Here is a 26,751-nt window from a genome sequence, read left to right on the forward strand (position 1 = left end):
GAGAGAGAGAGGTAGCGAGAGAGAGAGGTAGAGAGAGAGAGAGAGAGAGAGAGAGAGAGAGAGAGAGAGAGAGAGAGAGAGAGAGATAGCGAGAGGTAGAGAGAGAGAGAGAGAGAGAGAGAGAGAGAGAGAGAGGTAGCGAGAGAGAGAGGTAGCGAGAGGTAGCGAGAGAGAGAGAGAGAGAGAGAGAGAGAGAGAGAGAGAGAGAGAGAGAGAGAGAGAGAGAGAGAGAGAGAGAGAGAGAGAGAGAGAGACACAGAGAGAGAGACACAGAGAGAGAGACACAGAGAGAGAGGTCGCGAGAGAGATGGGGGAGGAGGAAAAAAAGACAAAAGACAGGTGAGGGGTAGAGGTGACGTTAACAAAGATAATGATATGTGATGCTTAATGACCAAACACAACAACAAAAATCTCATTTCAGAACAGCTGCACACACAATGACACAACAGAGTTTGTAAAGTTAACTACTGGCACATCTGCAAAAACTATGGTATCCCAGTTCCAGAGAATTTGTGGGAAAACGAACCAAAAGTAATCACTGAAAACATGGAAGTTCCACTCATGGACGACCGAATGATCCCATCGGGCGTGAACATCGAAAACAAAGCATTGCAACCGGATATCTTACTTCGGTACAAAAAAAAAGAGAAGAAGGCATTACTAATTGAGGTGTTAATACCTGTGATTTTGGACTAAACAATGCAGAAATCAAGAAAATGACCACATCCCAAGACCTCAAGAATGACGTGAAAAGATCCTGGAAGCTGAAGAATGCCAAAGTTGTTCCAGTGATGACGAAGAACCTCACGGGAATGATGACAAAGAACCTCATGGAGATATGAAAAACCATCCCTGGGAATATCATTACAAACGAACTGCAGTTGGAAGCCATCCTGGGTTCAGTGACGATCCTGAAGAGAGCCCTCGGCAACAAAACTTTGAGAACAGAAAACTTCACAGCTTGGTCCGTGAATCATGACCCCTTACGAAATTAAGGTGGATATTTTGAGTCCACCCTGGAAGGACACTCCATTCCACATTCTGACACCCGCATATGTCAATACCAATCAACGACACGCGCACGCACGCACGCTTTGAGACCTGGGAAGGCTCCATTCCACTTTCTGAGACCTGTATATGGAGATACGAACCAATCACACACACACACACACACACACACACACACACCCACACACACACACACACACACACACACACACACACACACACACACACACACACACACACACACACACACACACACAGACCTGGGAAGGATCCATTCCACTTTCTGAAACCTGCATATGGAGATACCAACCAACGACCAATCACCAATCGCACACACACCAATGCCAAATGCCTCGTGGGAATACAGTTTATGTACATGCACTACATGCAAATGTGCACACGCATCAAGTAAATATAAACGACAAACACAAATACAGTCGTTACTTTTAAACAGTGTTCTTAGAAAGAGTATTTAAAGTGGGTAATGAGCGAAATTCAATTAAAAATGTACCAGGCCACAGGACACAAAATGTCGATCGACACTCTCTGCCTTCACAGCGAGAACAAACATGGCGAACACCTGGTCGGATGGACCTTATTGTTTTTGTTTTTTTTAATATGCACAGATGTTGAAGTGAGAGGTGGATTACAAACGGAGATTGCACAAAGCAATCCTTGCACACTTTCAGTGGATGAGACGCCTCTCGAGGCACCCACCGCACGGCACCGCGGGACCCAACAAAGGTGGAAACGAACATCAAATCGATGCGAGATTGAAGGCACGTGTACCTTTTTTCTCAAAACGAACAACCAAGCAGCTTAGAGAGAAGTTGCCAAGTGGCTTAAGCAGTCAAAACAAGTACTCCAACGAAACGGTCGATATACAAACGGCTCTCTTGGCACGCAATTGGCAATCACAGAACCGTCATATTGTTACGAATTTGGAAGCTGACTGCACACAACAGCCAGGTCCTAAAGATCAGTTATATCGGTAAGTAACGAAGTATGCGTTTCCAGTTAGGGTCCCGTCCCCTGTGTCTAATGGGAATTAAGTGCACGTGTGCTGTGGATTATGTTATAGATAGGATTTTGACATCACCAACGACAAGAACGCCCATCTTCATTTTTACAACAACACTCTGCTCTCGGCATTCTCCCAGCACTCGCTGGTATGCGGACGTGTGTGGAATTCCATTCCAAATATGGTCACAAAGCGTTTCGCTTTGGCTGTGCACCAAATAAGGGTATGCGTCATTTTCCGCCAAAAGGGCGACGAGCAGACCAGAGCCGGGGCGGTCCTTGGCAAGAAGGCGGAGCCACGACACGCCGTCCACCCAATGGGAGCAGGCCACAGACGAGCGGACTGCGCCCTGAGGGACAGAAGAAGGAATGAATGACTGCGTCCCGTCGGCTCGAAGTGCTTCTGGCTGGTCTGTGCTGACTGCATCGCGCACATCCAAGGCATCTCGTCTGGCGCATTACTACAGGAGGTCGACCATCTCATCACGGGAGATTACCTCGTCTCGCCTCTTCTGGATTCGGCTGCCCTGGTCCGTCCTTTGGCGACTGGTGCTCCGGGAAGGTGCGGACATCGAGCCGCACAAAAGCGGCCAGGTAGCCAGCACGTTATCCTTACCTCCAGCTCACCTTCCCTCCGAACTGGTGGTATCAATAAAGGCCGCATCCATCATTTCTTCTGGGTGTATGTGTATGTGTATGTGTATGTGTATGTGTATGTGTATGTGTATGTGTATGTGTATGTGTATGTGTATGTGTATGTGTATGTGTATGTGTATGTGTATGTGTATGTGTATGTGTATGTGTATGTGTATGTGTATGTGTGTGTGTGTGTGTGTGTGTGTGTGTGTGTGTGTGTGTGTGTGTGTGTGTGTGTGTGTGTGTGTGTGTGTGTGTGTGTGTGTGTGTGTGTGTGTGTGTGTGTGTGTGTGTGTGTGTGTGTGTGTGTGTGTGTGTTGTTGGTGCGTTTGTGTTTATGTGTGTGTGTGTGTGTGTGTGTGTGTGTGTGTGTGTGTGTGTGTGTGTGTGTGTGTGTGTGTGTGTGTGTGTGTGTGTGTGTGTGTGTGTGTGTGTGTGTGTGTGTGTGTGTGTGTGTGTGTGTGTGTGTGCCCCATCAAAAAGTAGAATTGTTAAGTGCTTTTTGTTGTGCATTATTTGCCTTGCTTATTCGGATAACTCTTCCCTTACGTACTCCCCTCATCCCCCGATTATTGTAAATAAATTCCCCTTTTGTTGAATGTACCAGCTCGTCCTTGTCCTTTCTGCCATTGGTTTGCCACGGTGCGTATTGGGGATTAGGAAGGCCGTTGCTGCCGTAATTGTGCATTTGGACCGACGGACCTCGGTAACCATCCGCTCGGGTTACGCACGGTAACAGCTCGTTCTGCTCGAGGCCTGCCAAAGGTGTGGTTCCTCGGTAGTTGGACTGCGTGAGTATTTAGGTATATTGAAGTTGGCAATTAACCCCATCCCACGTGGTCGACCTATTGGCGATTTTCGGTCCGATAAGGGACCCGTGACCTTTTGGATTTATCTGAAAGGTACGACCTAAATTTCGGGTGTTCGGTGGAGCCGACTCGACTGCTCCCCCTAGCGGTCGTGCTCGCCACCTCGACAATATGAAACCTCCTGGAGACGCCTGAAATTTCACATATGTCTAAATGGGACAAATTAACACTTTTCTCAGAGTCAGAACTGCTTGTAAGTACGATTCTGGAACTTAAATTTTGTAATTAGTTTTAGTTTAAGAGATACTCAGGCAAAAGCATATGCGGAAATGAAATAAAACGACGAACGCTGACATCTCTGGGTGTTTATTAGCATTGCAATGTACCCAGCGATTCGTAGCTATGATGAACAGCTTGTTCCAAGTTGTGGCCTGTTCCCAGTAAGGGTGAGGTTGAGCAGATCAAAAAACATGGCAGCTTCAGATCCCAGCGAGGTTACCTCGGAAACGCCTTTAGACCCCAGACAACTCGGTAGCCGAAGATCGCCTGATGAAGGATATAATTAAATAAGGCTGTTAATTATCTTCAAAAGGGGTGTTTTAATTGACCCAAACACCTAATTTTCACTCATGCACTTCCTTGGAGTTTTCTTAGCGAACATGCAAAGTTTCAGGCTGCTTGGTTTTATCGTTTGGACACACACACACACACACACACACACACACACACACACACACACACACACACACACACACACACACACACACACACACACACACACACACACACACACACACACACACACACACACACACACACACACACACACACACACACACTATAGATGTACCAATCAATGGTCTAATGCTCACAGAGGACCTTGGACAAATATCACGTAGGATTAGGACATTAGGAGACATCTGTGTCCTTTAAAATTATTTACTCGGACATTAGGAGATGATGGGCAAATCACAATCAGAACAAGAAGTTTGTAGACTTCTTATGTATGGATTGCCCTGACACTCCATTAGCTCAAAACAACATAAATCGTCCAAAAAAAAAAAAAATCTGCCAGGATGAAATGTATAAACCAATAAATTACCCACTCGTCATCTCCGGAGACTTTCCCATCCAATAACGCTCATTGATTGAAGTTACAAACTTGGTTTAACAATGAATCTCCTGCAATTTATAGTGGGAAGGTGCAAATTGATGTAAATTCTAGTAGCTTGAAAAGATTCCACAAAACTGCATTCCTTTGAAAAGGAAAAGGAAGGAAACAGAGGGGTGGGTGGGATTACGACTGTCAATCAGCCTGATGGGGCTGGGATGCTAGACACATTTTTTTGGGCTAATCAGACTGATATACGTGTGGTTAATGGTGGAATATTTTAGGGTTGTGTGTCTATAAAGTACATCCTATGAAAATATGTACTGCTAAGAATGAAAGTACGTCTGTCTATAAAATACGTACTAATAATACACATGCATGAACTATCGGGATGCCTCTTTGCGATGGTTGTACCCCCAATGGAAGTTCAGGGCCAAATCTTCCCCACTCTTCCACTGCTGCCTGGATTCATCAGGGAAGCGTGGCCACCATCATAGCGCCGATCGGTCCCCATGAACCGGTCCATTCCCTCAACCCACTCCTCTAAGCCTGGTGTTGGCTTTGTGGTTAGGGTGGCGGCTTGGGATTCTAGGGTCCTGAGTTCAAGCCCCGTTGGGCCGCTGAATTAATACACCAGGAGGTTGACTCAGCCTGTCATCCTTCCGAGGTCGGCAAAATGAGTACCAGTGTACTGGTAAGGGAGACACTGCATCAGCGGCAGAGCCGCGTCCCAACCAATGATACAACCAGCAGCCACAGGCTGCACTCGAAAGAGGGAGACCCACTCCTCTCCCTCTTCCCCAGCCCCCTCCCCAATCACAGCATCTTGGATGTTAGGAATCTCTGGGTCTCTCCTGGGAGGTCGATCGACTGTCTCCATACTGCTCTGTTGCTGCCCTGTTCATGCATGGCGGGCACGGGGCCAATCGACAGCAACAACCCACATATATTTCCACAAAGTACATACTATTTAAAATGTTAGATTGTCTTTTAAGTATGTACAGCACCATCACAATGTGAGCACGTCTATAAAGTTTGCACAGCAACATTTGTAAATCATTAGTAGAATATAGTTAATAAAGGTGCTCTCGTCACATACTCCTGGTAAAAAAACAAACACTTTAGAACCAGAAATTACCATGATGTCAATTTAGTCACTTAATTAGCTTCAGCAAAGATTGTACTGCACATCAAATTCCCCTTGATGAAACCATATCATTCCACCCAAATGGGGGGCACTGCTCATGGCCAAAACAACACAAATCCTAAGAATAATAATTAAAAAAAAATTCAGTGCAATAACAATGAAATTCTCCTGCATGTAAACACATTTCTAAAAACAACACACATCCCTTTACTTGGGCGGTGTGCGTGCCTTTACTATACGTACACTAATTGGTGCCATGCTGATCCTCTGCAGCAAGTCTGGATGTAATCAGCCCAGAACTGAAGGAGGAGTAGCACGACAAACAAACAAACACACAAACACCGGCCCGTGAATTACATTAAGGATACATGTTTGTTCGTTGGACAGTATTTATTATGATGTGTGTGAAGTCTGCATAATGAACGTTCACTACACCTCTCATATTAATGTACACTTCAGCTTCAACAAAGTGCGTTTTCTGGAAGGTACAAACACAACCCAACAACTGCAGATTTTATTTACCGAGATACAAGGAAGCTTTAAAGATGCGAAGAGGCCATTTGGCCTATGACAGTTGTGTCATACCTGCATCTGATGAATGATCAATTTACCAACTGTAAAAATTTACCCAGCAATTACATAGTTAGTCCAGAATATCGACCAAGCATGCGAGACAAGAAAAATGAAATGGATGTCCTTGTGACTGCAATACAAGACAAATATTTTTTTTAAGACGATACTTGAGGCAAAAGATTTTAATAACCATACAGTTATGATATGCACATTTTAAAGAAACCTGCCTCCCAAGTAATCTCGATTTCACAAAACAAACAAAAAAAAAATGTGTAAAAGTTTTTTTGTTTTTTTCAAAGAAAATAAAATCACTTGCGTTCCAATGACATGAGGAAACTCATTCATCACTGGGTGGGTGAGTCCACCACCACCATCGAAAACCTCATCCAAGGACATCATGAAACTCATCCATCCCCGATGTGTGACTCAGACGAGAAACTACATTGAAAGGGATGAGCATCATCACGAAGTTTCGTTGGTCCTGGACCATTCCTTCAGAATTGAGAAACGTTTTTAATTGCCCATTCGAGTGACCAACATCAATGGAAGCATCACAACATGCATCATTTCATGACACACAGATGCGTTATCAAACTGGAGGAAGAATGAGAATGCTTGTTCCACTTGAGTTGCTGGGATAAGAATGAGACTGAAGAGAACCTGGAAGTTGATTCCACAGGTGAGAGAAAAGAGGAACGAATGAGTGGAGGTGAGCATTTGCATTGAAGACTGTAAGATTCCACAGGAGATGATAAACTGAGCAAGCTCACTTGATCAGTATTGCCACCCCTTTAACTTGTGGTCGACCAGGAAAGGATCCATCCATCCATTAGGACCACACTGTGTAGAGCGTTGGTGCTGCCTAAGCAGTCTCCTTGGCAATTGGGCACAATCCTGGACAGGTTGCCACTCCGGCACAGGATACCAGGAAGCTGGCACTCATTTTGCCAACCTCGAAAGGACGACAGGCAGAGTCAACCCCACCTGGTATTAATTCAACAGAAAAGGGAGATTTGAACTCAGGATCCTAGGATCCCAAGTCCACCACCCTAACCATTAAACAAACACCAGGCATTGGAAAGGATGGATAGTTGCTTTGAGGTTGTTTGAATGGAAAGACTGAGCTGCATTTGCAGAATGAAACCACAGTTCTCCAAGAAGTCTGTGACAACAATAAGTTTTCAATCTCCCAGGAAATCATTATACTGTATTTAGCAAGAAACAAGTAAAGCCAGAACATTTACAATTAAATCTCCAGAAGCCACAATCGTGGGCCTGGAATCCTCTCAGAGAAGGAAACTAAAATGACAAGTTTCAAGATAATCAGAGACAAGTCAGATATGTTCAGAGGTGTCATTATTACCTCTGCCACCAAAGGTGGAATGAGGTTATGTTTTCACAACTTTCTGTCTGTTTGTGTGCAGGATATCTCAAAAAATTATGGACAGAAACTTGGTGGACAGGTTGGGTGTGTGACAAAGATGATATTTCAAAAATGTCTTGGGCTCGATATGTTCCACTGGATCAGGCCTTGCATGGTGGAGGTATCCGCTCTACCGAGTGTCCTCCTCGTTGAATTTGGCGTGGAATGACTCATTGGAGGGAAATCAACCAGTCGGTGAGGTCCTGAGTTTAAGTTCCAGTATATGTGAATTCATTACAGAGATTTGTGTTTTCATCACCCTTTACAGCAGGGGTGGGGAACCTCCAGCCTCTGGGCCGTATACGGCTCGCGAGACCGTCTGATCTGGCCCACGAGGCAATTCATAATATGGAATAGGCAAAGCCTAGAAGCGAACGTAGAATTCTTCCTACATTCGCTTCTTAAATATATCAAATTAAACCGTCTTTTTGCTATGAAAAAATAAATATTACCTTAACATTACCTTCACAACAACAACTACACTGCCTAGAACAGGATCTCATCTGGAAAAAAAAAAAACCTCAACAATACCTTCACAACAACAACTACACCGCATAGAACAGGATCTCATCTAAAAAAATAAATACGAGAAGCGAACGTAGAATTCTTCTTACATTCGCTTCTGACTTTACCTATAACTTGTTCACAACTGTATACGCAATTTCCGGTTACTTCGGCCTGGATTCGGGATCAGCGATCAAATAATGTAAATCACGATTAAAAATTATTTTTTGATGATGCGGGAGATATCTTTATTAAAATCAGTGGAGGAAATATACACCATGTCTGATATTATTTGGGTCTTTCATGTCTCCGACGATGCCTTTATCTCCCGGCATGCATCATTCCCCATGACAAAAACCGGAAACAAAAAATTACCAGAAACAAAACAAAAACGGAAGCAAAAGGGTCATAGCCGACAACACGGATTCCAAATTGTCAGGGGTATTGTGTTGTTGTTGTTGTTGTTATTGTTTCCTATTCTCTCATGTGCACGTGTTAAGTATGAAGCTCACTTCGTTCGGTAAAAAAAAACAAAAGCAACCTCAGAAATACAACACAAAAAACAACTCCAGACAGCGATTATTTTTTCCTAAAAAAGATAAATTAAACGGACAGCTGTCATCTGTCTGTTTCACGTTCAGGGTCAGTGAATGCAACACGTGCGTAACGTAATGTGTGATCGCGTAATCTCATGTCATCATTTCATTCAGTATATGCAAACATGGCGACTAACAAGAAAAGAAAGGTGGATGCGGAATGTTGCACTTTCCAAGAGAAATGGGCAAACGATTATTTCTTTGTGGAAGTGAAAGGCAAGCCAGTATGCATAGTTTGTCGGGAAGCGCTCTCGGTGATGAAAAAGTCCAACCTCGAGCGTCATTACAGCTCGAAACATGCGAAACTGGACGAGTTGAAAGGACAAATGGGCTTCGATGATGTTAACGCTCTTCGGCGGAGTTTTGGTGCTCAACAAGCAGTCTTCATAAGACCACAATCTAACCAAGACAACACTGCTCATGCTAGTTTTGTGGTGAGTGAGCTAATCGCTAAGAAGCTGATGCCGCATTCAGAAGGAGAATTTGTGAAGGAGTGCCTTGTTGCCGCTGCGAAGCTGCTCGCACCGGACAAAGTAAAATTGTTCCAAAGTGTCAGTTTGTCTCGAAGAACTGTCTCAGATCGGATTACTGAAATGGCACAAGATATTGAGAAAACACTGAAGGACACCGCAAGAGATTTCCAGTTTTTCTCTCTGGCCTGCGATGAGACAACAGACATAACAAACACCGCCCAGCTTGCCATTTTTGTGCGGGGGATTACAGCCGAGTTTGATACGAGCGAGGAGTTGCTGTCTGCAAGCCATGCATGGCACCACCAAAGGTGAGGATTTGTTTGAGCAAGTTGTTTTGGCTATGAACAAATTCTAACTGCAGTTTAACAAGTTAAATGTCCTGGCCACGGATGGAGCCCCAGCCATGGTTGGCGCACAAAAGGGATTGACTGCATTGGTCAAAAAAGAAATGAGTCATCTCAGTCTCGATCCAAGTGAGTTCGTTGTATGCCACTGTATCATACACCAAGAGAATCTGTGTGCACAGTGCCTGAAGCTCAAAAATGTGATGACAACTGTCGTTTCCACCATAAACATCAAAAGCAGAGGGCTGAACAGCCACCAGTTCAAGGAGCTACTTACTGAGTGAACTAGTCAGAGTACGGATATCTGGTTTACCACTGTGAGGTGCGGTGGCTGAGTCGCGGAAACATGCTCACACGGTTTTACTCACTGAGAGAAGAAGTGAAACAGTTCATGGAGATGAAGGGGAAACCTGTCATGGAACAGTGATAGCAAGTGGCTGTGTGATTTGGGCTTCATGGTGGACATTACCAAGTACCTGTCAGAGCTGAACGTCAAGCTCCAAGGTCCCAACCAGCTTCTCAGCTCTCTGCAATCAAATGTGAAATAATTTGAAGCTCAACTAAAGCTGTGGCAAGTGCAACTGGAAAGGGGAAACTGTCCACTTTCCCACTCCGCAAGAACAAAAGCCTGCTGTGACATCTGAATATGCTGCTGAGTGTGCAAAACTCCTCCAGGCATTTGGAGAGAGGTTCCAGGACATGAAAAATGTAAACAAAGGGAACTGAACACATTTGCCACGCCGTTTAATGTGGAACCAGCTGATGTGCCTGACAACCGACAACACGAAATCATTGAGCTGCAAAGCAATGACGAGCTCAAAGCTAGGTACAACAACCTCCCTTTGCTCGAGTTATACAAACTGTATGTACGTGCTGAGGATTTCCCCATTCTGATGAGACATGCACTGAAGTTTGTATCACTGTTTGGGACGACCTACAGCTGTGAGCAGGTCTTTTCAAAACTGACTCTTGCAAAGACTCGGTTCCGCTCAAGACTGACTGACCCAAACCTGCAAAACCAGTTGCGAGTAGCATCATCATCACTACCACCTGACACCAAACGCCTCGCCAAAGAGAAACAGTTCCAGCCATCGCATTAGGTGAGTCCGATATATGTGTTCAATAATTTTGCATGGCCCTCGAAGGATGTTCTAAAAATCGAAATGGCCCTTGACAGGAAAAGGTTCCCCATCTCTAACCTACACCGTTCGACCTGCCTCCTTAAACTTCCTACAAATCCCCCCCCCCAGCCCCCACTTTTCAGACAGGCAAAGGTTCATACCTTTTGTTGGGTTCTTTCCGTAATTAGTGCCACAAATTTTTTATGGTACCTCAGAGTTTCTTGGACGCCTCAGAGTGCGAAACCGCTATATCATGTTATTTTTCTGCCTATGTCCGAGCTCTCAGATTCGGCTGAGACTTTTGCAATGAAATTTTGAATCAATAATGGGAATAAAAATTATGCCGGGTTGAGAATTTTTTGACCTTGACATATTTTTAAGGTCATGTCCTTATTATAGACATTTTAACTTTTTTCACTGTAACCCGACGAATGTTTGTCAGATCAGAACGAAATTGCCCTCTCCAGATAGCCTCGTTTAAGGCACATTCACTTTTAATATACATCATATGCCTCTGAGTTAAAGGTGAAGGTCAAATGGCGGTCTGAAAAAAAATCATTTTTTTGTCGTCATCTCTCAATTTTGCCAATGCGGAATCTCAAAGACTGCTTGGCTTTCCAAGATCTCTTTGCATCATCATAATGTACCTGCACTGAAGTTGTGCTCCTGATATTTGATTTGTGTCATTGACCTACTCTTTTCAGATTGTGCAAGGGCGTCGCCAGGCTGAGGCAGACGAGGCAGTTGCCTAGTCGCTCATTTCCTGAAATATGATCTGGCCTGAGTCCTCTGGCCATCTGAGCTCCCTGGGGAGTAAACTATCAAAGCTACCCAGCAGTGCTCTGAATACTCTGATCTCCACTCCTATCACAATACCCAAATAGGACAGTTCACCTCTTTTCGCCTCATCCCTTTTGGACCTCTGGCTTCGCCCCTTGTTGTGACCTAATTAACAAAAAACACATTTTGATCACAACTTGAATAATTTTCCTCCCATTTTCATGATGTTAAGTCTTCTGGATATAATTGTATATGGGGACCATTTTTTTTTTAATTTATACTCTATTCCTAAATGCTTGAGGTCAATGTCATATGGCTGTCCAAAAATAATATGGCTATCATTGGTGCTAGGGGAGGCTTACCTTAACGATCATTTTGTGATCCGAGACATCTAGGTTACTCTGCAGTACTTCGAGCTATTTGTGACATTTTGCTTTCATTTTACTGCTTGTAAAATCCAATGGTCATGGTAGATATTTTTGCATTAAAAAATTGCTCATGTTCAAATGAGTCCTATTTCTATCATAATGCACCCAAACAGAGAAGAAATTCACTGAAGCAGGTCAGATCTATCCTCGTGTTGCAGGTTTTAAGTTTGTTTAACTGTTTTGGAGAGGTAGAGCATCCTTCAGAGCAGTGTTTCTTAAAGTGGGGCGTGGCAATATTTTGGTGGGGCATGAGGATTCAGAATTAATGAATCAATATATGATCGCTTTCAAAGCTTTGCTCGGAGTTCCCTTCTTGGTTGACTCAGCCATTTTTGGTGGATTTATCTGAAGTACCAGAGCAATACCATGAGGAGTGATGCGAGTTGCAACAAGATGAGTCTGTGAAAACTATTTTCAAGATCAAAGGAACCATGATGTGGCTGTCTGGGGAGAGCGAAAAGAAATACCCAAACTCAACTACTTTGGCAAGGGAAGTATTGATACATTTTCCATCATCTTATTTAGTCGAATGTGGATTTAGTGTTGTTACCGATTTGCTGCAAGCGAAGAGAAATCGACTGGAAATCACGAAACGTGATTGAAGGCTGAAACTGACAAAATTGGTTCCTCGAATCAAACAAATCTGCAGCCAGCGTCAAGGGCAGGGTTCCCATTGAAGTGAGTAGCAATTGAATAAAATTTGCAATAAAGTATAAATAAAGCCTTTTGAATACATATGTAGTATATACTGTCGTGTCTCCAATCATGGTGGGCGTACGATTTTTTTGAAAAATCAAAGTGCGGCGTGGGACAAAAAAGTTGAGAAACACTGCTTTTGAGGAATGGCTACAACAAAATTCATTACGAGAAACTTCAAAGGTCATATTACCTAAAACATTGACTTTTGACCTGTTCAAATTTGACAAACGAACGAATTTTCCTTTTTGTTTACACACTGGTTCATTGATTATGCGAAAAATCTTGAAGACTGAGGTCTTTGGAGGGGAAGTTAAGATGGATGTCATGCCTGCACTCATTGCCACGTATTAAAAAAAAAAACAACAAAAAAACTCGCAAGTGCAGATGTCTTTTGTATCCAATTTATGAATGAAAATGAATCCAAATGCTGTTTCACATCACGATCGCCAACTTGATAGTCAGTTGTGCAAGTTGTGTGCTACACACAAGGAATCAGAAGTAAATACGAGTTGAAAACACCATCTTTTTATGATGGACCAAGTGTGTGTACGTACGCATGCATCATCTACTCCTCCGAGAGGATTTGACCTCGGAAGCTGAAACTTTCAGGGATTAATGAGGGCATGCAGAAGTTGTGTATGTGCAAGTTTCGTTTGATTCCATCAAGTTTTTAAAATAATATTTTCCACCCATCTTAAAGCATTTTCTTCCTTCATGAGTGCATTTGGAATTATCCAAGCTGTATCACCACAAAGTCCATACACAGTCAGTCCACACAAAGCGCACAGTCCATACAAGCACTTAAGCAGTATGCATGTTTTCACTTTATATACATAACCTGGGTGAATTATATTATATTTTTAGGAGCGATCAAGGCAGCGGTCTGTTGACTATTCACCACCCAAATAAAGGGCTGTGCCACAAGAACGTTTTGCACGCTTGGAACAAGATGGCCTGAAGGTGGGTACTCTGCTATGGTATGAATAACCAAAAACGTATTAACACGACCCCTGTGTTTGCTCCCATAGTGAAGAGGTCCTAGTAAATGTTATAGAATATGGTGTGAGCGCCCATTGGGTCTGGATTTGAGGCTCAGTACCTCAATGGTTACAAAGTTGCAAACAATTACATAAAAAGACTATCAAATGAAAGTAAAAAATAAGAATAAAAAGAAACTAGTGATGAAGGATTTAGCTCTAATACGAGCCTCGACATTGTATACAAAAAACAACAAACGAAGCTGAAACTTGGTGGAGCGCATCCCTCTGCCAGGCTGAACAGTTTATGTTTTGTATCCCACTGATAGGTCAGATCTGTATCAGGACCTGAAGCAAAATCTCATCAGCTTGTTGTTGTCACCTACTAAACTCACTCACCAAGTGTTGGCCGAATCCGTCCAAATTTTTGAAATATTATGCTCTGTATCATTTTTGTTCCCATTTCTCAATGGTGAAGAATCACAAATTTTTTTGTTTTTTTAAGATTCTCGGATCCAGGTCCAGATCTTCACCAAAACAGAATCAATTCGTACTGGTTACACATCCAACATGTCCATCAAGTTTTGTACGAAACAGTCCATAACTTTGACATATCGTGCTATGTATAGTTTTTGGCCCGATCACTTAAAAAATTATCAGACCCAGATCTTCACCATAATCGAATAAATTTGTCCGTGTGATTCATCTAACCTGTCCACCAAGTTTCATCTGAATCCCTCCACAACTTTTTGAGATATCATGCTCACAGACAAACAGACAAACATACAAGAGTGAAAACACAACCTCCATCCACCTTAAGTGGTGGAAGTAACAAATAATACACCAACAAAGAGATGGTTTCAACAAACATGGGGGATGGGAGATTGCTGCAAGGATTTTTTATTAAAAGCACATTTATATGAAGTCAGGCACAAGACATATGCTTGGATAAATGTACTGGATCATATGTCCATCAAGAAGACCAGGAAGCCCACAAGCAGATGTCTTTCCATACTTACTACCCTTATGATTAAAACTCTCTTCAAGTCACCTACCCCAATCCCCACGTATTGCTTTCAGCTATAGACTGACATCGTGACTTTGTCCTCAAAAGCCTAGTGTGATATGCTGCCCAGAGGGTGGATATAGGTCCACGAGAACTTATTGGAGTTCTTCCCATTCCACTGGTGGCCTGGTATGGGGGCACAGAGGGGTGGAGCTGGAGAGTGTTCAGTTCACGAGGGAGGGCAGGGCAGTGATGCAGGAAGTAAGAGAAACTCACACAATGTAGGAGGAACTCAGGGTGCACACAGGAGAGAGGTGTGATGAGGGACACAACGGACACGCAACTGGCACAGGAGCGACACCACGCACATGAGCCAGAGTCGTAATCGATGGAGCCCAGGATGGCCTGAGCAGTGCCAGGAGCACAATGCCAGCCAGGTTTGTCATCAGACTTGTTTCACCTCATTCCCCTTCTTCCTTCTGCCATTTCTCTTCACTCCAGCTCCACTGCCATTTTTTTGCTTCGCTCCTTTGTTTATTGCCACCATTTCCCCTCTATCTCTGAGTGTTCTCTCCTGTTTGTGTATTTAGCCAAGAGATATCTTTAAGAAAAACCTGTGTTCTGTTTAGCAATCAGTGGTGTTGTTTTCTTCGGGACTTGACTTGGACTTGCTGTGCTCCAGTCATGGAATGGTTTGGGAAATCGCTTATTTATTACTGCCCAATATGATTATTATTTAATTTGTATTAAATCGCATTGTTAACATCACCAACAGACCTTGTGGAAGCATCTTTTCCCAACATTGCAGCTAATTTGCAGGCAACTTTAAAAAAAGAGAACACAGTAGTTTTCCCCACACAGTAAAACCGGATAGAACCACGAGGGTATGTAGATGTTAGACCTCGCAAGCTGGGTGCAAACCCGACGAGTTTGGGTCCAGCGGCTCAACTATGTTATAATAATTAATTCTTCATTCGTCCATAACAAGGGAATCAAATTCAGGTACGTAGTATCAAAACCGTACACACGTGCAAATCCTGTTCAATATTGTGGTAGTGGGGATTTGATGTCCAGTCTGCAGTTCCATTTTGATTCGAGCAGTCAGCCAACCAAATGAGATGAAACACGACTAATTGCATGGTCAAGTCACAGGTCAAAACAATGGTCCATGGAGAAAGACAATTCGGAAAAGCCACAGTGGCATCTCATATCAGACGACTGTGGACGGTGTCAAAGAGAAACGGAAAGCAAAATATGTACTGTACTCAGAGTCACTACGTATCAGTGGAAACGGCGAACAAAGAACAAGGGTGCAGTTAAAAAAAATAAATAAAAAAAAGAAGAAGAAGGGAAGAACGATCAAACAAAGAGCCCACGGCGCACGAGAGCGACCCGTGGTTGGTTGCACACGGGCGAACGTCGCATCGTTGAACGGTGACAGAGGCATCAAGTGAGCGGGCGGACCAATCAGGAGAATTCACAAATCATTACGCCGCAGCCTCTGAAATTTACACCACAGCATGATTGCTCATTGAAATGGTCTCATTTAAACATGTCTGTAATAACTACGGAGATTCCATCAGAGACTGCGCTTTTGATTAGGTGGAAAGCGCCATTAACCATAATTACATTGTGCTACACAGTTAAGAGAATTGGAAGGAAAAGTCATTATACCCCGAGCAACTTTATTTGACCAAAGCAGATTGTATTTCCTATGGAAGTGGGGGAGGGGGGGGGCAACAAAACTTACTTCATATACTGTGATCGACTGATCGTACGTGAAATTGTTATGTAGGTGTATTGAAGAGAAAAAAAAACAAAAAAACATTTAATTTGTGGCGATTTAATCCACTTGTTTTGTGTTTTTCTGCACAATGTGCAAGACCTATTTGTGTTGCAGGTGAAACCTCCGCAGAGGACGTTCCATTTGCCTGGCATTTAAAACTCATAACTCCACCTCTGACCCATCAGTCGGAGGAATGAGCCATGAACTTCAGGCTCACTCGCTCCCATTAGCGCAGGAGAGGCCGTTCATTTCGGCCCTTCCCTGAACAAGCAATGGAGCGGAGAGAGAACCCGTTCGGCGGTCGCACCTCGCCCTTGCTTTGGGTGCGCCGAGCGCATGGGGCTTTAAAGCAAGGGACGTGCGCGAAACTCGTCTGGGGAGCTGTTTGTTTGCTTGCGTTGCAGAACAAGTGTTGTACACAGAAGCAATGTTCATCATCTGCTTTAATAACAAACCCATCAAGCATAATGATTGTGCATTTAGATGGTGGCAGCTGTTACAACAGCTGCGGCAAGGCGCGTGAATATGCAAGGAAGACTTTATTCTGCTGCGTGTTCATACTCACTCAACCCCGCGAAAGCCCCCCCAACCCAGCTCCTCCTCGGTACCTTCCCTTCATCCCAGCCTTTCGAGCCCCACACAACCCCCTCTCTTAACCCTCCCCAAGATTCCGATTGCTTATCATCCCCTTCATCCCGTTCAATTCCCTCCCCTGCATCATCATCCCTCCCGCCCACACTACCCAAAACCGCAGCTCCCTCTCCATCTGCTGGAGCATCTCCCCGCCAGATGCCTCGCTCAGACATCTCGTACGCCCCATCTATTCGACTCCAGCGCCTCTTGCGGCCACCATTCTCACCTCACTATCTCAGCCTAATACTCCACTGTCCCTCACACCACTTCACACTAGTCGTTCCTTCATACAACCATTCCTTTCCATTGTAAGAACTTCTTTCCAGAGGGAAACAATACATGCTGGGCACAATGCTTTTTCCTTCAAACCTTTATCGTACTGCCATGCAAAATCCCTTTTGCAAACACAAAATAAATGACCTTCCTCTCCTTTGTTGCTTTATTGCAGGTTCAAAGAGCATTTTTACCCGAACCCCGTTTTTAAAAGTGGTGATGCCACAGCTGTTCACTGGATGGAAATGAAGGTGCTCACGGTAGTGGTTCACTGTCTAAGCCGCAGATTGAACTGGCTCTTCACATCGATACCTGCATGCATTCCGTGTGATGAAAACCTGTTTTGTAATATCATGGGTTCTTGTTATGTGTTTGCAGACGGACAGGTAGAAGGGTGGTTGCTGTGTTTTATTTTGTGTTAGTTACTCGTCTCGGTGTCGGTGGTCTTTCATCCAGAGGTACGTCAACCTCGAACCTGCTTCACCGCTTATGGCAACCGAAGAACATTTCAAGGATAGGAAAGGAAAGGATCACAAGGATAGGAATTTTCAAATAAAGTGCAGCCATCAGCAAACTTTGTAGAACGAAATCAGAGGAACCTTGCAGCAGCCTCAACTAGTCTAGCAGTGGATCTTTGACATTGAGGGCTCCTTTATCAAAGGACAATAAAAGTGCAAAAAAATTGTCAGCCTGGCGACTCATTAGGAAGGGTCCTTGGGCGTTCTGCGGCCGCCGCTGCTTCCCGCCGACCTTGGCCGCCTTGTGCCACGTCTGCCCTTCATGTCTTATTAGGCCGGTCATAGAGGCAACCGGCCATTACGCTTACCAGAGTTTCCATCGCTCTTATTAACCATCTGCCAAATAATTTTTCATCTGAGGTCTGTGTCGCTGCTCTGGCTCTTGGCTTCAGAATGCCAGAGACCGAATGGTCGGTTTCCTTTGCGCTCCCAATACTCTCTACAACACCCTGAGTTTCTTTTTTTTCTGCTCAGTCCTTCTCTTAGAGCAGTGCCGACCTTTTGGCGGAATAACAGTGAGATGTTTTTGCAGCAAACATGCAATATGGGGTTCTGCAATTTCACTGGGAAATAGGAGCAGTCGGTGGTCCACATTTTTTACAATACATCATGCCGGAGGAAAGAAAACGATTCCGTTTGAGATGGGTATTAGAAAGAGACGTGAGGGCGAAAAGAGTTTCATGGGAAACGGGTTGGGAAAGTGCTTTGGAAGCCTGCTGGTGAATGGTCAATTAAAACTAAAGCGAAGAAAAAGAATAAAAGTAGCAAATTATATTACAAAAGACTTTCTTGCTTTTGTTTTGCAATCCATATGCAGCAAATTCAATAGCCCAGGAGAAATAGCATTTGTGGAAAAGGTAGGGTCATATAAGGAAGTTGATCTCACAAAAAAATATTTTGGAAAGGTGAACAAAATCAATATGAAAAGGATGATATGCCATTCCTCTACACCGTGTATTTGAAAGAAAGATTTGAGATTTCTCTCATTTGAGAGAGAGATGGATTAAACAAGACGAGCACACATGATAACGCTTATAGCAGATTTTGGCGTACTTTTACTATATATATATATATATATATATATATATATATATATATATATATATATATATATATATATATATATATATATATATATATATATATATATATATATATATATATATATATATTATATATTTGGGGGAAATGGACAAATCAACACTTAATATAGGATTTGAATGCCATGGGATCCCATCGCAATGTCCATATGAGAATCTCCAAAAAGATGACCCAGTTCAGGCCTAGGTGGTTCATTGGAAGTCAAGGAGTGATATTGAAAACAAATTCTGCTGCTGCTGTTGCAATTTTGTTGTCCAACTTTGTGTGCATTTCAAAAGATGATGGCTGAAAAATGAAACGTTCAATCAACCGAGTCGAACCTTTGTAAAGGCCCTGTCACACCTTGACGATTTAGCCAGCGTATGCCTGACGTATGCAAAATTTGGCTGAAACTCTGGCACAAGTCGAATACGTTATGGGTAAGTTTATATACATTAAGAGCACGCTGGCATACGTCGTACTTCCCTGGCTTTTTTCATAGTACGCTGGCTTTTTTTTCGTAGTACGCTGGCATACGTCTTTGTACGCCGAGGTGTTAGACAAATTTTCCATGCTTGAAATTTTTCGACATATGCCAGCGCATGACTCACACGTTCCGCATAATGCTGACCATAAGTTGTAGGCACATTACGCGATCGTTGACACACATTACTTGTAAGTTACTCATAAGTCGAAACACGTCGAGGTTATGTTTGGCGTACCCGAAACTTATTTCTAACCTATGAGTAAAGTGTTGTAGGCATGTTACGCGATCATTGACACACGTTACTCATAAGTCGGAACACGTCAATGTAATGGTTAGCGTCAGTGTTCCAGACTCCCTGGTTTGTTTTTTTTGTTTGTTTTTTTTTTTCTTCGGTATGACAGTGATGTTGACACTTCGATTTCTAGTGCGGTTATAATATTGTTACGGCTGTGGAAATTCGCAAAACACCATGAAGGGTCCGTAGGTGAGATAACTCTAAGTACATGTGTAGTTCGCCCCAAACCCGTTGTTTAGAGGGAATTTATGTGATTCATTCGGGCTGCGACGCTTTGAGATAGCCATTTTTCTGTTCTATCTTTATTTTGAACCAACCACGTCTCAACCGCCATAACCATCAAACCACCACCGATAAACCCTCCACCACCCTCACTTCTCTCCTTCTATGGCCATTCCCGCACCACCTGTGAACACAGCGTCGGGCTGTCTTGGGCTCGTTCAAGATACGCACCGAGCCGCGAGTGCAAATAGCAGCCTTTTCGAGGGAGAATTCGGATCAAGAACGCTACACGCCCACTTCTGATCCGTCCAATTAGCAAGCGCGGAGCGGCTTGGCCCCGCCTCCAGGCGCGTCTGTGTGAAATCCATATATGCAAATTCTAGGATCAAGGGAGGTTCACGCCCACTTTTCCTCCATCCAATTGGCGAGCGTGGCTCCGCCCCCGAGGTCATCCTGATCCAGAAATTTGCATATTGTTTTCTCCTGCCGGCCTATAAAACGGCAAGCGCAAGGCGAATCGTGAAAGAGTCAGTTTTTGGTTGGAGGGCAGAGTGTGGCAGCAGCAGAGTGTGGCAGAGAGTGGAGTCGGGTGGCGAAGGCATCGAGTTGGGTTCTGCAGTCGGCTGAGGAGAGTTGTGGGAATAGGCCAAGGAGCTTGGGTCCGAGGCGAGAAGGACGGCGGTCGGCAATCGCTCGTCGCAAGACCCAAGCCAGCCAGCCATTCTCCCTCCCCAGGGCATCAACAATTCCCCCTTTTCCCCCACGCTGAGATAGTGCAACAAAGGGGGTCCCGTTCCCACCCCACTCCAAACGTCGTGCCAATGAAACCCGCGAAGGAGCACGGAGTCAGGGCACAGCCACGCGGCCACATCTGCGGCTCATCCGCCAACGAGTCACGAGGACGCGGGTAGGACCCACCCGGTTTCGCGGACCTGGCCGCTCCTTCAGATCACGCGCGTATATTGGCCTACAGGCCCGTCTACCCCCTTGTCTATGAGGGTGGCTTCCTTCCTTTGCTTTTGAGTAAATGTGTGTTGGCGCCGTCTATAAAGTTGAACTGTACAAGTGTTGCCGTGTGTACGCGTATTCAGGAGTAACTCTGCGTCATTGTTTCTCTTGTTGTAACTGCTACATGTGCATTTTGACTGTTTGGCTGTATATGTGTGCTTTCCATGTGTCGCGTAATAAATGTGCATTGTGTGAACTGTTTTCCTGTTTCGCTTCGTCTTTTCTTTATTGACCCTCCATCCTGCTTCACGTAAAGGGTTCGGAGTGGGCTTAAAACGCCCGATAATTAATCGGAACCGTCGAGGCTGACGATAACACCGCTCGGTTATCCCGATAGCACGGAACGGACCGCTTAAGCGGTTCGTGTCCGGAGTCGGCCTGCGGCGAGGTACGATTGCCCGGTCGACCATCCGCGCAGGTACTTAGGTAGATCGAATTTGGCGAGCAACCCTAACCTGCGCGGGTGGGCAATTGGCACGGTCGTGGTGGGGTTAAATCCCCACCCGAAACAAGCTCCCGGCGTTGTTCCGAGAGGGTCACGACAGAATTGTCCGTTCCGGTGGGCGAGGCAGCCGCCATTGGAGTCGAGCGGCCGATCACATGCCGGCGGGCGCGAATTCGCAACAATATAATATAATTAATAGGCTGCCGCTCAACGATTTAAATCATAACCGCACTAGAAATCAAAGTGTCAACATTACAGTCATACCGAAGAAAAAAAAAAGAAAAGAAAAAAAACGGGTAGTCTGGAACACTGACGCTAACCATTACCTCGACGCCATTGTTCCTTTCAGAAAACATCCATAACTATGTTTCTCACAGACAATGTCCATAACAATGTTCCTTTAAGAAAACATCCATAACTTTGTTGCTTACAGACAACATCCATAACTATGTTCCTTACAGACAACGTCCATAACAATGTTCCTTACAGACAACATCCATAACAATGTTCCTTTCAGAAAACATCCATAACTATGTTTCTCACAGACAACGTCCATAACAATGTTCCTTACAGACAACGTCCATAACAATGTTCCTTACAGACAACATCCATAACAATGTTCCTTACAGACAACATCCATAACAATGTTCCTTACAGAAAACATCCATAACAATGTTCCTTTCAGAAAACATCCATAACTATGTTTCTCACAGACAACGTCCATAACTATGTTCCTTACAGACAACGTCCATAACAATGTTCCTTACAGACAACGTCCATAACAATGTTCCATACAGACAACGTCCATAACAATGTTCCTTACAGACAACGTCCATAACAATGTTCCTTACAGACAACGTCCATAACAATGTTCCTTACAGACAACGTCCATAACAATGTTCCTTACAGACAACGTCCATAACAATGTTCCTTACAGACAACGTCCATAACAATGTTCCTTGCAGACAACATCCATAACTATGTTCCTTGCAGACAACATCCATAACTATGTTCCTTGCAGACAACATCCATAACAATGTTCCTTGCAGACAACATCCATAACAATGTTCCTTGCAGACAACATCCATAACTATGTTCCTTACAGACAACGTCCATAACAATGTTCCTTTCAGAAAACATCCATAACTATGTTTCTCACAGACAATGTCCATAACAATGTTCCTTTAAGAAAACATCCATAACAATGTTCCTTTAAGAAAACATCCATAACTTTGTTGCTTACAGACAACATCCATAACTTTGTTGCTTACAGACAACATCCATAACAATGTTCCTTGCAAACAACATCCATAACTATGTTCCTTACAGACAACATCCATAACTATGTTCCTTACAGACAACGTCCATAACAATGTTCCTTACAGACAACATCCATAACAATGTTCCTTTCAGAAAACATCCATAACTATGTTTCTCACAGACAACGTCCATAACTATGTTCCTTACAGACAACGTCCATAACAATGTTCCTTACAGACAACGTCCATAACAATGTTCCTTACAGACAACGTCCATAACAATGTTCCTTACAGACAACGTCCATAACAATGTTCCTTGCAGACAACATCCATAACAATGTTCCTTGCAGACAACATCCATAACAATGTTCCTTACAGACAACATCCATAACTATGTTCCTTACAGACAACGTCCATAACAATGTTTCTCACAGACAATGTCCATAACAATGTTCCTTTAAGAAAACATCCATAACTTTGTTGCTTACAGACAACATCCATAACTTTGTTGCTTACAGACAACATCCATAACAATGTTCCTTGCAAACAACATCCATAACTATGTTCCTTACAGACAACATCCATAACTATGTTCCTTACAGACAACATCCATAACTATGTTCCTTACAGACAACGTCCATAACAATGTTCCTTACAGACAACATCCATAACAATGTTCCTTTCAGAAAACATCCATAACTATGTTTCTCACAGACAACGTCCATAACTATGTTTCTCACAGACAACGTCCATAACAATGTTCCTTACAGACAACTTCCATAACAATGTTCCTTACAGACAACATCCATAACAATGTTCCTTACAGACAACGTCCATAACTATGTTTCTCACAGACAACGTCCATAACTATGTTCCTTACAGACAACGTCCATAACTGTTCTTTACAGACAACGTCCATAACAATGTTCCTTACAGACAACGTCCATAACTATGTTCCTTACAGACAACGTCCATAACAATGTTCCTTTCAGAAAACATCCATAACTTTGTTGCTTACAGACAACATCCATAACAATGTTCCTTGCAAACAACATCCATAACTATGTTCCTTACAGACAACATCCATAACAATGTTCCTTGCAAACAACATCCATAACTATGTTCCTTACAGACAACATCCATAACAATGTTCCTTACAGACAACGTCCATAACAATGTTCCTTACAGAAAACATCCATAACTATGTTCCTTACAGACAACGTCCATAACAATGTTCCTTACAGACAACGTCCATAACAATGTTCCTTACAGACAACGTCCATAACAATGTTCCTTACAGACAAAGTGCATAACTATGCTCCTTGCAGACAAAGTGCATAACTATGCTCCTTGCAGACAAAGTGCATAACTATGCTCCTTGCAGACAAAGTGCATAACTATGCTCCTTGCAGACAAAGTGCATAACTATGCTCCTTGCAGACAAAGTGCATAACTATGCTCCTTGCAGACAAAGTGCATAACTATGCTCCTTGCAGACAAAGTGCATAACTATGCTCCTTGCAGACAAAGTGCATAACTATGCTCCTTGCAGACAAAGTGCATAACTATGCTCCTTGCAGACAAAGTGCATAACTATGCTCCTTGCAGACAAAGTGCATAACTATGCTCCTTGCAGACAAAGTGCATAACTATGCTCCTTGCAGACAAAGTGCATAACTATCCTCCTTCCAGAGTTCATAACAATGCAGATAAAGTCTTGAAACAAAACCCCACACAGACACAGACACAGAGAATCACTTATTTACTGGTGATTATTAAAACGGACGTTAAATGATAAATTAAACACATCAGTAGAAACAAACAAAATCAGCGACTCTGATCAGGTAAATACTTTTGAGTTGAAACTTCATCGCCGAGAGCCAAATAATAATAATAATAATAATAATAATAATAATAATAATAATAATAATAATAACATCATCGTTAAACATTTGGAAATGTTGTTAAATGTAAAATAAAGTTCCCTTACTTCTGAAAAGTGATGCTCTTGGTCGCTTTGAAGTCGCGGGAATGCATGATTGTAGCGAAAAGCACAACAGAACTGCAGCTGTTTCACTGAAACCAGGGTGCACCTGAGTCCTGACCAGCTTGTGGTGCCGAGTATTCCAAGATGGCGGCTCGCCGGTGCAACTCACCGGCTCTTCATCACCATTGCGGATTTCACCCCAGTTATTATATATCCAGCTCAGCGGCAGATACCAATATAATTGGTGACGTCGTGACGTCCAATCGTCGAATGTGAAAAATAACTATTAATTGAAACGTCACTATGATCAGTTACATCGGCAAAGGAGTCACGTGACCTCTCAAATATGCTCATCATTCAAAAACCGAAAATAGTACAAACACCATCAGTATAAACATCAATTCAAAGGTAATTTTACTGCTCATCTAAGGACATAACTCTCAAGGGTGAAAAACATCGTTTGTAGAAAAAAAAGGTTACCATCTCAGCTAACTTCACCAAATATACACCTCAAATATACACTTCAAAGATGTACACATCCTCCGGTAGAAAACAAGGGATTTTTGACGTGGATACCTACACAGTTGGTTAGAGAGATGGGATATAGACTTGAGTGCCTTCCGACTTCCAATTGTCTTCAAACAAAGCAGATTTCGAATATCTCATTTAATCAAGTCATGATGATCTCGCCTCAGTTGATTGGGACAATTGGTGTGTTTTTCACAAAGCCTGTTATACAGTAACTCAGTAAGTTCCCATTTGCTGTAGTTTGTAAATTACAAGTTGTACGGATTAAACAAATGCAATGAATTTGAGGCAGATCACCACGGATTCAATGAATGATACAAGTCAAAATGGTGAAAAAAAATCCAACAACCACCTCACGATGAAGTGAGTTGTTTTGTTGTTTGTTTCTGACCTTACTGCTTTGAGCTCCCAAGGTTAATCACAACTAAACTTAAAACGATGCACCTGAATAGGGGTTTTCAACAGTCATGAGGAAGTCATTTGGCCCAGTGTCACGCCTTGACACCCTTCATACCCCATCAGGCCATTGAGACCCCTTTACAACCATTTAGACCCTTTTGCGACATATACTGCTTCTTCGACAATTTCAACACTTTTCAGATCTCCAGACTTTTTAAGACCATTTGGACACTTTAAACCCATTTTGATCTATAAGACCCTGAAAATTTTTTGACCCCTTTATGACCCTTAAAACATTTTAGACATCTTAGACCCTTTATGCTGCTTAGATCCCTTCGACCCATCAGACCTTTAGACGTTTTAAGACCCTTAAGCCACTTTAGAACCCTGAGATACTCAGAACATTGAAGAAAAAAAAATTACCCCAAAAATAGTTTTTGACGAGTTTTTTTTTTTGTGCACCATTCGCATCACATCACAAGTTGCCATTTCTAATTGAAACTGATATCCCAAAGCGAAACTGATGTTGAAAAGTGAAATTTAAACTACTGATCTATGGATCATCAAAATGGGAAACCAGAAAGAAATGCTGTGTCAAATACTGAATGAAAATTTCTGAAAACAAACCTATGGGGAGTATCGAGAGAGGGGGCAGGTTGGGGACTTGAAGAAGTGATGTGGAGAGGGATAGATGCCTGTGGGTGGTCGGTTGGCATGGAAAGAACTTTGTTGATCTTCTGTAAGGCAGTAGGCCCAAAACATGCCTCAATTTGTTTCTGAGCTGAGCTTTCCAAATATCACCTTCACTCCCAAGTCGTACTTCGGAGGTACAACAAGCACGGATTGGAAATCTTCACTGGTGGAATGCAACGAGGTTGCCAAGGTGACCAGCTCCACCGACTGTAATATCCGCACTCTGAATATTTACACTGAATTCCCGTTTCTACCAATACACACTCATTTGAGGTGAGCCGTCTATGAACCTGTCAGTGACTGGTACCTTGCTCGTGTATATATATATATATATATATATATATATATATATATATATATATATATATATATATATATATGATAAAAACATTATTTAATGCAAAAGGATGTTGCGATGTTAATCCTAAAAGGATGCAAATAAGGTAGGGAGAGTCACAATAAATTATCATCTGAAACCATCCC

The 26,751-nt window shown here is 43.1% G+C and overlaps 1 long non-coding RNA gene across 1 annotated transcript in view; it reads right to left on the reverse strand.

The window, feature by feature from the left end:
* LOC147027595 (uncharacterized) overlaps positions 1-26,548 on the reverse strand; it is a 114,132-nt gene extending 87,584 nt beyond the window's left edge. Inside the window, exon 1 of the long non-coding RNA XR_015057125.1 lies at positions 24,652-26,548. This is a non-coding gene — a long non-coding RNA (uncharacterized LOC147027595). The remainder of the gene's footprint in view (positions 1-24,651) is intronic.
* Positions 26,549-26,751: the final 203 nt, after the last annotated feature.

Source organism: Eptatretus burgeri, chromosome 4 (assembly GCF_056783735.1).
Source record: "Eptatretus burgeri isolate ZD-2024b chromosome 4, Ebu_testis_v1, whole genome shotgun sequence".
Taxonomy (NCBI): domain Eukaryota; kingdom Metazoa; phylum Chordata; class Myxini; order Myxiniformes; family Myxinidae; genus Eptatretus; species Eptatretus burgeri.